The sequence below is a fragment of the Triticum urartu genome, chromosome 1A, assembly GCF_056163025.1.
Source record: "Triticum urartu cultivar PI428250 chromosome 1A, HENAU_Tu73, whole genome shotgun sequence".
Lineage (NCBI taxonomy): Eukaryota > Viridiplantae > Streptophyta > Magnoliopsida > Poales > Poaceae > Triticum > Triticum urartu.
The window spans coordinates 48,995,010-49,010,673 of NC_141873.1; positions in this window are offsets into that span (position 1 = coordinate 48,995,010).

Genomic DNA, 15,664 nt, shown 5'->3' on the forward strand with positions numbered 1-15,664 from the left:
ATGCCCTTGTCTACTTTGATTGAGAATAATAATGAATCTATGGATGTGAATTTTGTTGGTAGGAACAATTTTGGTAATAACGCGTATAGAGGAAATATCAATCCTAGGCCTTATTAAGGATGGCAATTTTACCCATGGACATGGATACCCATGGATATCTGACCCGAATGGATAGAGTTTGGATATACTTTTGTGCCCATGGGCAGCGCCCAAACCCGACCCGGTTGCTCGTGGGTAGGGCATGGATCTAATCTTGTGCCCGTGGGTATACCCAAACCCGACCCGATAGTATGATTTAATGGGTCAAAATCTGTTATCCCTACCCCACAGTCAAATGTCCCACTGGAATTTTCCACTTTGTTATCTAAAACATGCAAAAGAAATTGCATAATCCTCGTCGTAACTTCTATTAGTTGACATTCAATACCCGCCTTAACATACTACAGTGCACCTTCCCTTATTTTTATCTCCTCGTTAAATTACTCATCATTCTCATCCTTTAGAAAAAAACTAAATTATATTAGGTTGTTAGTGGATGTTGATTTGCCATAAGTTGATGTTTACCATAAGTGAAACCTAGCCAACCATGAGGTGAAGAACAAAGAAGCTTATGTTAACATTGTGCTATGTCTTATTTATATGTCTTGAGAGGACCCAGTGGATATCCAGTGGGTATGGATATCCATCGGGTTTGGACATGGACACAAATTTTCACCTGTGGATTTTTCATGGGTGGGTAAAGACTGTCTTCATGGATATGGATATGGATTTTATATTGTTCAACCCGATCCAAACCCGACCCATTGCCATCCTTAGGCCTTATCCTAGTAATCCCTCTAATAATTATGGTAATTCCTACAACAATTCTTATGGAAATTATAATAAGATGCTCTCTGATTTTGATTCTAATATTAAAGAATTTATTACTTCGCAAAAGAATTTTAATGCTATGATTGAAGAAAAATTGCTTAAGATTGACGATTTGGCTAGGAACGTTGATAGAATTGCTCTTGCTGTTGATTCTTTGAAACTTAGATCTATTCCACCTAAGTATGATATCAATGAGTCTCTCAAAGCCATGAGAATTTCCATTAACGAGTGCAAATAAAGAACCGCTAGGATGCGTGCTAAGAAAGATGCCTTTATAAAAGCGTGTTCTTCTAGTTCCTATGAAAATAATGATGAATATCTAAAAGTTATTGATGTGTCCCCTATTAAATCTTTGTTTTGCAATATGAATCTTGATAATGATGGGACTGAATATGATCCACCTTTACCTAGACTGCATTCCAAGAATTCTGAATCTTTTGATCTTGATGCTAAATTTGATAAAAGTGGGATTGAAGAAATTAAAACCCTAGATGTTGCTAAACCCACTATTACGGATTTCAAGGAATTTAACCATGAAAATTGATCTTTGATTGATTGTATTTCCTGGTTGCAATTCGTGCTAAAATCTCCTCACGCTTATAGTCGAAATAAAGCGTTTACTAAACATATCGTTGATGCCTTGATGCAATCTTATGAAGAAAAACTTGAATTGGAAGTTTCTATCCCTCGAAAACTTTATGATGAGTGGGAACTGACTATTAAAACTAAAAAATTAAAGATCATGAATGCTATGCTTTATGTGATTTGGGTGCTAGTGTTTCCATGATTCCGAAGACTTTGTGTGATTTGTTAGGTTTCCGTGATTTTGATGATTGCTCTCTAAACTTGCACCTTGCGGATTCCACTATTAAGAAACCTATGGGAAGAATTAATGATGTTCTTATTGTTGCAAATAGGAATTATGTGCCCATAGATTTTATCGTTCTCGACATAGATTGCAATCCTTCATGTCCTATTATCCTTATGAATCTATTATGAGAGCCACTTATGGATTGCCTACCAAAGATGGCAATACCTAGATCTATTCTTGCTTGTTATGCCTAGCTAGGGGCGTTAAACGATAGCGCTTGTTGGGAGGCAACCCAATTTTATTTTTTATTTCTTGCTTTTTGCTCCTGTTTAGTAATAAATAATTTATCTAGGCTCTGTTTTGGTTGTGTTTTTTGTGTTTCATTAGTGTTTGTGCCGAGTAGAACCGTTGGGAAGACTTGGGGAAAGTCTTGTTGAACTTGCTGTAAAAAACAGAAACTTTAGCGCTCACGAGAACTGCTGTCATTTTTATTTGGAAAGCGATATTTAGTTAATTCTTTTTGCATATTATTAATAGATAAATTCCTCACGTCCAGAAATTTATTTTAGAATTTTTGGGGTTCCAGATCTTGCGCTAGCTACAGATTACTACATACTGTTCTGTTTTTGACAGATTCTGTTTTTCGTGTGTTGTTTGCTTATTTTGATGAATCTATGGCTAGTAAAATAGTTTATAAATCATAGAGAACTTGGAATACAGTAGTTATAACACCAATATAAATGAAGAATGAGTTCATTACAGTACCTTGATGTGGTCTTTTATTTTCTTTCGCTAACGGAACTCACAAGATTTTCTACTTTAAGTTTTGTGTTGTTAAGTTTTCAATTTTTGGGTAAAGATTTGATGGATTATGGAACAAGGAGTGGCAATAGCCTAAGCTTGGGGATGCCCATGGAACCCCCAAGATAATCTAAGGACACCTAAAAGCCAAAGCTTGGGGATGCCCCGGAAGGCATCCCCTCTTTCGTCTACTTCTATCGGTAACTTTACTTGGAGCTATATTTTATTCGCCACATGATATGTGTTTTGCTTGGAGCGTCTTGTATTATTTGAGTATTTATTTTTTAGTTTACCACAATCATCCTTTCTGTACACACCTTTTGAGAGAGTCATACATGATTTGGAATTTGTTAGAATACTCTATGTGCTTTGCTTATATCTTTTGAGTCATATAATTTTGCTCTAGTACTTCACTTATATCTTTTAGAGCACGGTGGTGGATTTGTTTTATAGAAACTATTGATCTCTCATGCTTAACTTAGATTATTTTGAGAGTCTTAATAGCATGGTAATTTGCTTTAAATCCTAATATGCTAGGTATTCAAGAATAAAAAAAATTCTCTTATGAGTGTGTTGAGTATTATGATAAGTTTGATACTTGATAATTGTTTTGAGATATGGAGATGGTGATATTAAAGTCATGCTAGTTGAGTAGTTGTGAATTTGAGAAATACTTGTGTTGAAGCTTGTGATTCCCGTAGCATGCACGTATGGTGAACCGTTATGTGATGAAGTCGGAGCATGATTTATTTATTGATTGGCTTCCTTATGAGTGGCGGTCGGGGACGAGCGATGGTCTTTTCCTACCAATCTATCCCCCTAGGAGCATGCGCGTAATACTTTGCCTCAATAACTTGTAGATTTTTGTAATAAGTATATGAGTTCTTTATGACTAATGTTGAGTCCATGGATTATATGCACTCTCACCCTTCCACCTTTGCTAGCCTCTCTAATACCGCGCACCTTTCGCCGGTATCATACACCTACCATATACCTTCCTCAAAACAGCCACCATACCTACCTATTATGGCTTTTCCATAGCCATTCCGAGATATATTGCCATGCAACTTTCCACCGTTCCGTTTATTATGACACACTCCATCATTGTCATATTGCTTAGCATGATCATGTAGTTGACATCATATTTGTGGCAAAGCCAGCATTCATAATTCTTTCATACACGTCACTCATGCATCATTGCATATCCCGGTACACCGCCCGAGGCATTCATATAGAGTCATATTTTGTTCTAAGTATCGAGTTGTAATTGTTGAGTTGTAAGAAAAATAAAAGTGTGATGATCATCATTATTAGAGCATTGTCCCGGTGAGGAAAGGATGATGGAGACTATGATTCCCCCAAAAGTCAGGATGAGACTCCGGACGAAAAATAAATAAAAGAGGCCAAAGAAGCCCAAATAAAAAAAGAGAAAGAAAATAGGCCACAAAAAAAGAGAGAGAAGGCCCAAATAAAAAATAAAAAAAATGAGAGAAAAAGAGAGAAGGGACAATGTTACTATCCTTTTACCACACTTGTGCTTCAAAGTAGCACCATGATCTTCATAGTAGAGAGTCTCTCATGTTATCACTTTCATACACTAGTGGGAATTTTTCATTATAGAACTTGGCCTGTATATTCCAATGATAGGCTTCCTCAAAATTTCCCTAGGTCTTCATGAGCAAGCAAGTTGGATGCACACCCACTTAGTTTCTTTTTGAGCTTTCATATACTTATAGCTCTAGTGCATCCGTTGCATGGCAATCCCTACTCACTCACATTGATATCTATTGATGGGCATCTCCATAGCCCATTGATACGCCTAGTTGATGTGAGACTATCTTCCCCTTTTTGTCTTCTCCACAACCGCCACTCTATTCCACCTATAGTGATATATCCATGGCTCACGCTCATGTATTGCGTGAAGATTGAAAAAGTTTTGAGAATGTCAAAAGTATGAGACAATTGCTTGGCTTGTCATCGGGGTTGTGCATGGTTTAAATATTTTGTGTGGTGAAGATAGAGCATAGCCAGACTATATGATTTTGTAGGGATAACTTTCTTTATCCATGTTATTTTGAGAAGACATAATTGCTTTGTTAGTATGCTTAAAGTATTATTATTTTCTATGTCAATATAAACTTTTGTCTTGAATCTTTCGGATCTGAATATTCATACCACAATTAAGAAGATTTACATTAAAATTATGCCAAGTAGCACTCCGCATCAAAAATTCTTCTTTTATCATTTAGCTACTCGAGGACGAGCAGGAATTAAGCTTGGGGATGCTTGATACGTCTCCAACGTATCTATAATTTTTGATTGCTCCATGCTATATTATCTACTATTTTGGACATTATTAGGATTTGTTATCCACTTTTATATTATTTTTGGGACTAACCTATTAACCGGACGCCCAGCCCAGAATTGCTGTTTTTTTGCCTGTTTTAGGGTTTCGAAGAAAAGGAAAATCAAATGGATTCCAAATGGAATGAAACCTTCGGGAACGTGATTTTCTCACCGAATACAACTCAGGAGACTTGGACCCTACGTCAAGCCAACTAACAGGAGGCCACTAGGTAGGGGGCGCGCCTGCCCCCCCCCAAGGCGCGCCCTCCACCCTCGTGGGCCCCCTGTTGCTCCACCGACGTACTTCTTCCTCCTATATATATCTGCGTAACCAAAACAAGCAGAACAGGAGCCAAAAACCTAATTCCACCGCCGCAACTTTCTGTATCCACGAGATCCCATCTTGGGGCCTGTTCCGGAGCTCTACCGGAGGGGGCATCGATCACGGAGGGCTTCTACATCAACACCATAGCCTCTCCGATGAAGTGTGAGTAGTTTACTTCAGACCTACGGGTCCGTAGTTATTAGCTAGATGGCTTCTTCTCTCTTTTTGGATCTCAATACAATGTTCTCCCCCTCTCTTGTGGAGATCTATTCGATGTAATCTTCTTTTTACGGTGTGTTTGTTGAGACCAATGAATTGTGGTTTATGATCAAGTATATCTTTGAATAATATTTGAATCTTCTCTGAATTATTTTATGTATGATTGGTTATCTTTGCAAGTCTCTTCGAATTATCAGTTTGGTTTGGCCTACTAGATTGATCTTTCTTGCAATGGGAGAAGTGCTTAGCTTTGGGTTCAATCTTGTGGTGTCCTTTCCCAGTGACAGTAAGGGCAGCAAGGCACGTATTGTATTGTTGCCATCGAGGATAAGAAGATGGGGTTTTCTTCATATTGCATGAGTGTATCCATCTACATCATGTCATCTTGCTTAAGGCGTTACTCTATTTTTAACTTAATACTCTAGATGCATGCTGGATAGCGGTCGATTAGTGGAGTAATAGTAGTAGATGCAGGCAGGAGTTGGTCTACTTGTCTCGGACGTGATGCCTATATACATGATCATACCTAGATATCTCATAACTATGCTCAATTCTGTCTATTGCTCAACAGTAATTTGTTCACCCATCGTAGAATACTTATGCTCTCGAGAGAAGCCACTAGTGAAACCTATGGCCCCCGGGTCTATCTTTATCATATTGATCTCCTACTACTTAGTTATTTCCTTTGCTATTTACCTTGCCTTTATTTTACTTTGCATCTTTATCATAAAAATACCAAAAATATTATCTTATCATATATATCAGATCTCACTCTCGTAAGTGGCCTTATAGGGATTGACAACCCCTATTTGCGTTGGTTGTGAGGATTTATTTGTTTTGTGTAGGTACGAGGGACTCGCGCGTAGCCTGCTACTGGATTGATACCTTGGTTCTCAAAAACTGAGGGAAATACTTACGCTACTTTGCTGCATCATCCCTTCCTCTTCGGGGAAAACCAACGCAATGCTCAAGAGGTAGCAGCCTTCCCAAGTCTTTGATTTTCTTTCCCTTTTTTTGCGTGGAAGGAGGACAAAATTGAGAGTTCCTGGGACTCAAACCCAAGACCACTTGGTTGAAAACCAAGGGTGCTAGTCACTTATGTGGCGAATGCTCCCTGTGAGGAGGACGGCAGACGAACGCAGTTTCCTCGAAGTTTTCTTCCTATATATAAAAAAGTATGCTACTTGGTGTCCGCTTAATCAACAAACGATTGTTCCAACCTTGTCCGTTGGATGGACATTCAACGTCTGTCGCGTTTCTTCAGTCTCTTCTTCCTCGAGCCGCCAAAGCCAAACCAGCCCTGGCGGGACCGCCTGCTCCCGCCTCACCCACGGCTGGCTGTGATCTTCCCCGGCTCCTGTTTGTTCCCGTCCGAGGCCTCACCATCGTCCTCCGCCTTGGTTAGCTCGCCGCGGCGCCGCCCTCCGGTGTTGTCAACATGGTCAACAACCGAGAGGAATAAGGAGATGACTGTACATGGTGAGGATGACAGTAGGGACCCAGCAGCGCGCGTAGTAATCTTTTTTTTCAGGACGGAGAAGGGTATCAACTGGGTTGTGCGGGACCCATGGCCCGTCTAGCCCAAGCTTTTATTTCATATGTTTAGCACATGACCAGCCCAGTTTGTTTTTTCCTTTCTGAAAATGGCTAGCCAGCTATTTTGGTTTTTTGTAGAATAACCAACGTAGGCCTACTTGCTTTTCGACGCCCTGCTGGGCCGGAAATCTTTCAAGACAAGGAGGGATGCATTTTGCCCAGAAAATGGGCTATAAGTAATAAGAAATGGGCTATAAGTAATAATAAATGGGCTGTAAAATGAAAAAATGCAGCAAACAGGCAATTAGTTCCAAAATACTGTTTTCTTTCAGATTTTGATATTTTAAATTTCATTGTTTTTGTGCGGGTAAAATTTCATTGAATTTAAGTTAAGGTATATTTAGATTTAAAATTAAGTTGAATCTAGCTAGAAATTTCGGGCTGTATGCTGTTTGGGACAAATTTGGAGGCTGACTTGTGGGTCTACTAGATTGACGTGTACTTTGGCTTTGTCAACTTAGTCCACAAACAATTCTAGCAGCAGTGACCGTTGGATGTTAATCCAACGGCCGTGCTGCTTCTTCAATATCTGATCTTCTTGCTCCGGCCGCCCAAACCAGCTCCGGTGGGACTGCCTGCTCCCGCCTCCCGTGGCCGGTTGTGCTGCCGCACAGGCCACACCGCCCCACCCTACTTCATTGCTGGCCAGGCCATTCCTCTACTCACCCACACCTCCTGTTATTTTCCGGCGACAGCAGCCGGACCAGTAAACCCTCATACTCCCCACCGCGTGGGCAACCATTGCCGAGTCTTCCCCGGCTTCGTGCCGTTCCCTTCCTAGGCCTCGCCGTCGTCCACCGCCATGGTGCTCTCGGCGCGGCCTGGTCAACGTGGTCAACGAACGACATCCATCGGTCGTGGACTGTACGCGCAAAATAATGATTCCTCCACCTAATAGCTGGGACCCACTGGAAGGGCCTCCGTATTTTGCGAAAAAAACATTCCCCCTGCTGACAAGTCGGACCCACCAGCCATATCTTCGCACGCAAGGAAGTGCCTCCTTATTACGCACAAAAAAATGAATACCCCCCTGCTAGCTGGGACCCACCATAGTGGGAGGATGACTTGTGGGCCAACTAAGTTGACGGGGATGGAGGGCTTTGTCAACTTAGTCAACGTGGTCAAGGAACGACTTCCATCGGACGTGGACTATACGTGGAGAGGCTGACAGCTGGGTCCACGGCCACAGCAAGGAAGTGCCTCCTTATTACGCGGAAAATAATGATTCCTCCACCTGACAGCTGGGACCCACCGGACGGGCCACTGTATTTCACGGAAAAACGTTTCCCCCTGACTGATGGGACCCACCAGCTTCATCTTCGCACGGAAGGAAGTGCTTTCGGGCAAAAAAACAATTCGCCCCCTTACTGTTGGGACCCACCAGCTACACCTTCGCATGCAAGGAAGTGTGTCCGGGCAAAAAAATGATTCGCCCCCCTGACTGCTAGGACCCACCGGCTACATCTTCGCACACAAGGAAGTGCGTACGGGCAAAAAAAACGATTTGCCCCTGACTGTTGGGACCCACCAGCTACATCTTCGCAGGCAAGGAAGTGCCTGACAGTCGGGACCCACCTGGTCAAAGCGTACGTAGCGTTGTCATTCTGGTCGCGAACGTGTACGTACATATTGGTCGATGTAGATGCGCGCACGTGTCGTAGTAGAAGCGCGCACGTGTCATAGGCGCGCACGTAGCATGTACACGTACGTACAGCGGCCAGGGTGCAAGAAAGAAAATAGGGCCGCGTATGTGTACATACGGGAGGGGTCTCGAACGCCTACTCGCGCATACGTACGGCCAGGGCTCGTGTACATGGCTGGGTCAGAACGGAGAAACAGCGTCATCGTCGTGTTCATGGGGAGGCAACGGAATGCGTCGTGTTAATGGGGAGGCAACGGAATGCGTCGTGTTCATGGGGAGGCAACGAAATGCGTCGTATTCATCGTTAGGCAATGGAATGTGTCGTGTTCAACGGGAGGCAACGGAACGTGTGGGAGCCAATCGGCTGGGTCGGAACGGAATGCATGGTCGTGTTCATCAGGAGGGCTGGGACGGAACAGGCGATGGAAACAAGGCCTGGCGTACCGCAGAACGGAGGAAACGGACCTCCTACAGTCGAAACGGGGGTCCTGTTGATCGGGAGGGGTGTGGCGTACCGCAAAACGGACAAAACGGACCTCCTACGGTCGAAACGGGGGTCCTGTTCATCGGGAGGGGTGTGGCGTACCGCAAAACGGACTCCACGGGATACTGTTCATCTCCACCGTCGACCTCCTCTAGCCTCCACGGGCTACCGTCGACCTCCTCCAGCCTCCACGGGCTCCTGTTCATCCAGCCTCCACCGCGCGCTACTCCACCGGCTACTATTCAACCACCCCTCCACGGGCACCCCTCCACTGTCTACTATTCATCCAGCCCTCCACACCACGGGGTCCTGTTCAACCACCCCTCCACGGGCACGCCTCCACCGTCTACTATTCATCCAGCCCTCCACACCACGGGGTCCTGTTCATCCAGAGGCAACGCCACCGCTCACTGTTCATCCAACCCCCCCCCCCCCCCGCAACGCTCACTGTTCATTCAATCGATCGGCTTCAGTTAGCAGCAGTAGCGAAGGAATCGCTCGATTGGGTTCAGTTAACAGCCATCGATCGATCGCTCGGGTTCAGTAACGTGTAGCCTGCAGTGCAATCGCTCGGGTTCAGTTAGAGCCCAACGCCTCGCTCGGGTTCAGTTAGAGCCAACGCCTCGCACACACGCACGTACGTGTACGAGAGAAACGCGCATCGCTCGGCCCCCGACCTCCCACTGTAACCGGGAACTCCCCGAAATTTTCCTCCCCCTCGCTTCTACCATGGTTTTTTCCGTCATGGACGGCCCAAAGAATGTCATGCAGCTGCGTCTCCGGCCCGCCTAGGATGAAAAGCCCATTTTCTGTGATGATTTTTTGTCATAGAAGTAGGAGCCCACCACATCTATGATGATACCGGGTTTTGTCACAATTATCATCATAGAAGTGTCATATGTATGACAGAAAAAAAATTCGTTCGGCCCAAAATGTCACGGATGTGTCTTTTTTTGTAGTGTTTTTATCATTAGGCACAACAGTAATACCTCCCTTCTTAGGGACACAATGAACGGGACTTACCCATCTACTATCAGCAATAGGATAAATTATACCTGCTTCCAGCAGCTTTAATATTTCATTTCTTACCACTTCTTTCATCTTAGGATTCAATCGTCGCTGATGATCAACAGCAGGTTTAGCATCGGGTTCCATATTAATTGTTTGCTGACATAGAGTGGGACTAATGCCCTTAAGATCATCAAGAGTATATCCAATAGTGGCACTGTGGTTCTTCAGAGTTTTCAATAATTTCTTTTTTTCATGCTCTGGAAGGTTAGCACTAATAATAACTGGATATATCTTCTTTTCATCAAGATAAGCATATTACAAGGTATCAGGTAATTGTTTAAGATCAAACACAGGATCACTCTTGGGTGGTAGAGGATCTCCAAGATTTTCAACGGGAAAATTGTGTTTCAAAACATGCATTTGTTTAAATAAAATCTCATCTAATTCCTTTCTTTCATTCATGAACACATCATTTTCATGGTCTAGCAAATATTTTTCTAAAGGATAAGTAGGAGGCACGGCAATAGAAGCAAGACCAATAATTTCTTCTTTATTAGGCAATTCTCTATCATGGGGTTGTCTACAAAATTTGGAGAAGTTAAACTCATGAGACACATCCCCAAAACTTACACTCATAGTTTGTTTCTCACAATCTATTTTAGCATTGACGGTGTTCAAGAAAGCTCTACCAAATATAATGGGACACAAATCATCTTGTGGGGAACCAAGAACTAGAAAATCTGTAGGGTATTTTATTTTCCCGCACAAGCCTTCAACATCTCTAACAATCTCAATTGGTGAGATAGTATCTCTATTAGCAAGCTTCATAGTAACATCAATACCTTATATCTCGGCAGGTGCAATATCATTCATTATTTCTTGGTATAGAGTAAAAGGGATTGCACATACACTAGCACCCAAATCACATAAGCCATGATAACAATGATCTCCTATTTTAACAGAAACAACAGGCATGCCAACAACAGGTCTATGTTTATCCTTTCCATCGGGTTTAGCAATTCTAGCAGCTTCATCACAGAAATAAATAGCATGCCCATCAATATTATCGACCAAGAGATCTTCAACTGTAACACCCATGATGCGGCTATATCTCCCATGTGTCGGAGCACGACTTAGAGGCATAACCGCATAGTAGGCATGTCGCAAGAGGGGTAATCTTTACACATCCCATGTACTGAATAAGAATGGGATAAAGAGTTGGCTTACAATCACCACTTCACACAATACATGAATATAGCATTACATCATCTAGAATACAATCAAGGTCCGACTACGTAACCAAAATAAAGAAAGACAACCCCTAATGCTAGATCCCCGATCGCCCCGACTGGGCTCCACTACTTATCAACTAGAAACGAAACAACACAATGAACACGATCTTCATCGAGCTCCTCCTTGAGCTCGGTTGAGTCACCTGCACGGTTATCATGGGCACCTGCAACTGTTTGAATTAATCTTTGAGTCACGGGGACTCAGCAATCTCACACCCATGAGATCAAGACTATTTAAGCTTATGGGTAGGAAAGGGGTAATGAGGTGGAGCTGCAGCAAGCACTAGCATATATGGTGACTAACTTACGCAAATGAGAGCGAGAAGAGAGCAAAGCACGATCGTGAACTAGAAGTGATCAAGAAGTGATCCCGAATCTATCTACTTACGTTCAAGCATAACACCAAAATCGTGTTCACTTCCCGGACTCCGCCGGAAAGAGACCATCACGGCTACACACGCGGTTGATACATTTTAATTTAAGTTAAGTGTCAAGTTCTCTACAACCAGATATTAACAAATTCCCATCTGCCCATAACCGCGGGCACGGCTTTCGAAAGTTCAAAACCCTACAGGGGTGTCCCAACTTAGCCCATCACAAGCTCTCACGGTCAACAAAGGATATTCCTTCTCCCAGGAAGACCCGATCAGACTCGGAATCCCGGTTACAAAACATTTCGACAATGGTAAAACCAGACCAGCGAAGCCGCCCGATGTGCGACATCCTGATAGGAGCTGCACATATCTCGTTCTCAGGGCAACACCGGATTGTCCAAACTTCCGGTAGGCCAGCCCAGAGTTGCCCCTGGTGGCCACTGGCGGCTGACAGGTTCGGACCAACACTTAGACAAGCACTGGCCCGGGGGGGTTAAAATAAAGATGACCCTTGAGTCTGCAGAACCCAAGGGAAGGTGATAGGTTGTTAGTGCAAATGGTAAAACCAAGGTTGGTCCTTGCTGGAGGATTTTTATTCAAGGCGAACTGTCAAGGGGTTCCCATTATACCCCAACCGCGTAAGGAACGCAAAATCAAGGAACATAACACCGGTATGACGAAAACTAGGGCGGCAAGAGTGGAACAAAACACCAGGCATAAGGCCGAGCCTTCCACCCTTTACCAAGTATATAGATGCATTAAATAAAATAAGAGATATTGTGATATCCCAACAAATATCCATGTTCCAACATAGAACAAACTCCATCTTCACCTGCAACTAACAACGCTATAAGAGGGGCTGAGCAAAGCGGTAACATAGCCAAACAACGGTTTGCTAGGACAAGGTGGGTTAGAGGTTTGACATGGCAATATGGGAGGCATGATATAGCAAGTGGTAGGTATCACAGCATAGCAAAAGAGCGAGCAACTAGCAAGCAAAGATAGAAGTGATTTCGAGGGTATGGTCATCCTGCCTGCAAAGTTCTTAGAGGTTGACGAAAGCTTGATCCTCGTAAGCATACTCAACGGGTCCTCGAACATGAACTCGTCTCCCGGCTCTACCCAAGGAAAGAACACAAGCAAAGGAAACCACAATCAACCACGGTACAGTGCGCAAGCAACATGATGCAAAACAGGGCATGATATGCGAGATGTGCTATGCAATGCATATGCGTGCTCCGGAAAGAAAAGATTGAACCAGGCCTCAACTTGGCAAACCAAGTGCGCCGCTGGAAAGATGAGTTGATTTCAGTCGAAATCGATAATAAGATCACCGGAATCGGATGCACGATTTGCAAATGGCAAGGAAAACAATGATGGGACACTTCTGCGATTAACAGCATGATGCCATCTAGAATGCAACAAGAAACTAAGCTACTGCACTCCAACATAGCAACAAAGCACATGGCAGTGATCTACTCAAGATGCTTGACAAAAGATGAACAATGAGCTATGGCTATATTACACAAGAGCAGGTTCAAACAAGCATGGCAAAAGTGCAAAAGATATCAGCATCACGGACTTAGTGAAAATACTAACCTGTCAGGAATTAACATCGGGAAGCAATGTTTAGAGCAAGATATCAACATGCTACAGGAACAGAACTTAGCAATACAAGGCATGGCATGAATCTACTCAAAGCATATAACAAAAGTCCCTTACTGACCATAAGCCAAAAAGGATCATAAGATATGATGGCACCCATGTAAACATAGCAAGTTTCGTTAACAGATTCAGACTTAGCAGAAAACTGGACATGGCATAAACAGAATTATGAAGGCATGTTTGCGAGCTCGATGCACTCAACACAAGGAATTTCATGACAAACTAAGCATACTCCCAGCAAGAAGACATGTTCAAGAAGCTAACCATGGCAAGAACAATCTCATAGCATGCATGGATCAACTACAACAACCTTGGCAAAATTGATTAACACGTAAACAATCTGCCAGGAACATTTTATAGCAAAAGTAGAGCAAGATTGAGTCATGCTAGGGCACTCCATAAATGCAAACAAGGACATGGATGGATAGAGAAAAACTATATGCCCAAATCCTCCTTACTGAACATACTCAAAAGAAGCATGGATCTCGTTGTAGCAACATGAATACATGGCATTAAATAACAGCAGGGAAATAACTTAGTGAAATTCTAAGTCCCTGAAATCAGCAATATCACGAGAGCTACTTTGCATGCTTGTGCTAGTTACCACATTGATCATAAAAATACATGGCATACACCCCTGTAAAGATGGCATGACATAGCCCAAAACACATGTAGAGCTCATGACTATATGCAGCACACAATAATCATGGCAAAAATGGCAAATGCTCATAATCTGATAAGAAACAACACCTAACATTTTATAGCACTCTTGCAACAGTCATTAGGGCATCAAGATGGACTCAAACAAGCATGGCACAATGGAACAAAATGAAAAGCACATCATGATGAACATTTTGATAACTCATGCACGCAAAATGGAGCTACGGATGAGGAGTTACGGCATCACAAACAGGGCATAAAAATATGGGGAACAAAGGACTGAGGAAAAGTGGACCTCGGGTGAACAGTGGTCAACGGGCGGTTTGGGCCAGATCGACGAGGAGGCAGGCCGGCGCTGGTGGGTGTGCTGGGCCTCGGGCAGAGATTGGCCGTGGAGAGGCGCTGGCCCACCCACAGACCACGCGCGGTCAATGCGGTGACTGGATCGGGGCTCCTCCCGATCCCCTTGGCGGGCGGCCGCGGCAACGGGAGCACACGGCGGCGGTCTCCGGTGACTCGGGTCGCGAGACGGCGGCGGGGACGACCAGGTCCGGCCGGCCGGTGCCGGATCCGGGCACGGCGGCGGTGGATGGAGATCAGGGAGGCGGAGGCGAGATCCGGCAGGGCGCAGGACTCCGGTGTGGAAGCGAGGCGGCGCGGTGACCGAGGCGGCGGGGCGCGGTGGCCGGCGGTGGCACACGCGGTCATCGGTGGTGGAGTGGCGCGGGTGCCCCAGTGGGTGCGCTGAAGGAGGTGCGGGCCGGAGAGGGCCTGACCTGGGCCCGGCGGGTGGTGCGGCGAAGTGGGGCGCGGCCCGCGCTGAGGTGGTGACGCCTGAGTGGCTGAGGCGGCGGGGAAGCTGACGTGGCACGACGCCATTGGTCAGAGTGATGTGGAGGGCGGACATGTCCGGCGTGGGAGGAAGAAACGTCCGGCGGCGCGAGGGGAGTGGTGCTAGGGTTTGTACTGCGCGAAAAATTCGGAGGGAGACACATATTTATAGGTAGAGGGAGCTAGGAGAGTCCAAATGAGGTGCGGTTTTCGGCCACGCGGTCATCATCGAACGGCCGAGAGGATGGAGGGGGTTTGGATGAGTTTTGGGCCACTTTGGAGGGGTGTTGGGCTGCAACACACACGGGGCCTTGACGGTTCGCCGGTTAACCGTTGGAGTATCAAACGAACTCCAAATGGCACGAAACTTGACATGCGGTCTACCGGTGGTGAACCAAGGTCGCTTGGCAAATCTCGATCCAATCTGAGAAAGTTTAAAACCTGCTCATGAAAAGAGGAAAAAGGGGGCGCCGGAGGACATAGGAGTGCCGGATTGCAAAACGGACAACGAGGAAAATGCTCGGATGCATGAGACAAACACGTATGAGAATGCGATGCACATGATGACATGATATGAAATGCATGGCACACAAGAAAACGACAAGGCAACAACAGTGAATAACTGGAAGACACCTGGTGCAACGGTCTCGGGGCATTACAACACTCCACCACTATGAGAGGATCTCGTCCCGAGATCTAGGATGGCACCGGAGGGAAAACGGAAGAGGAAGAGAACA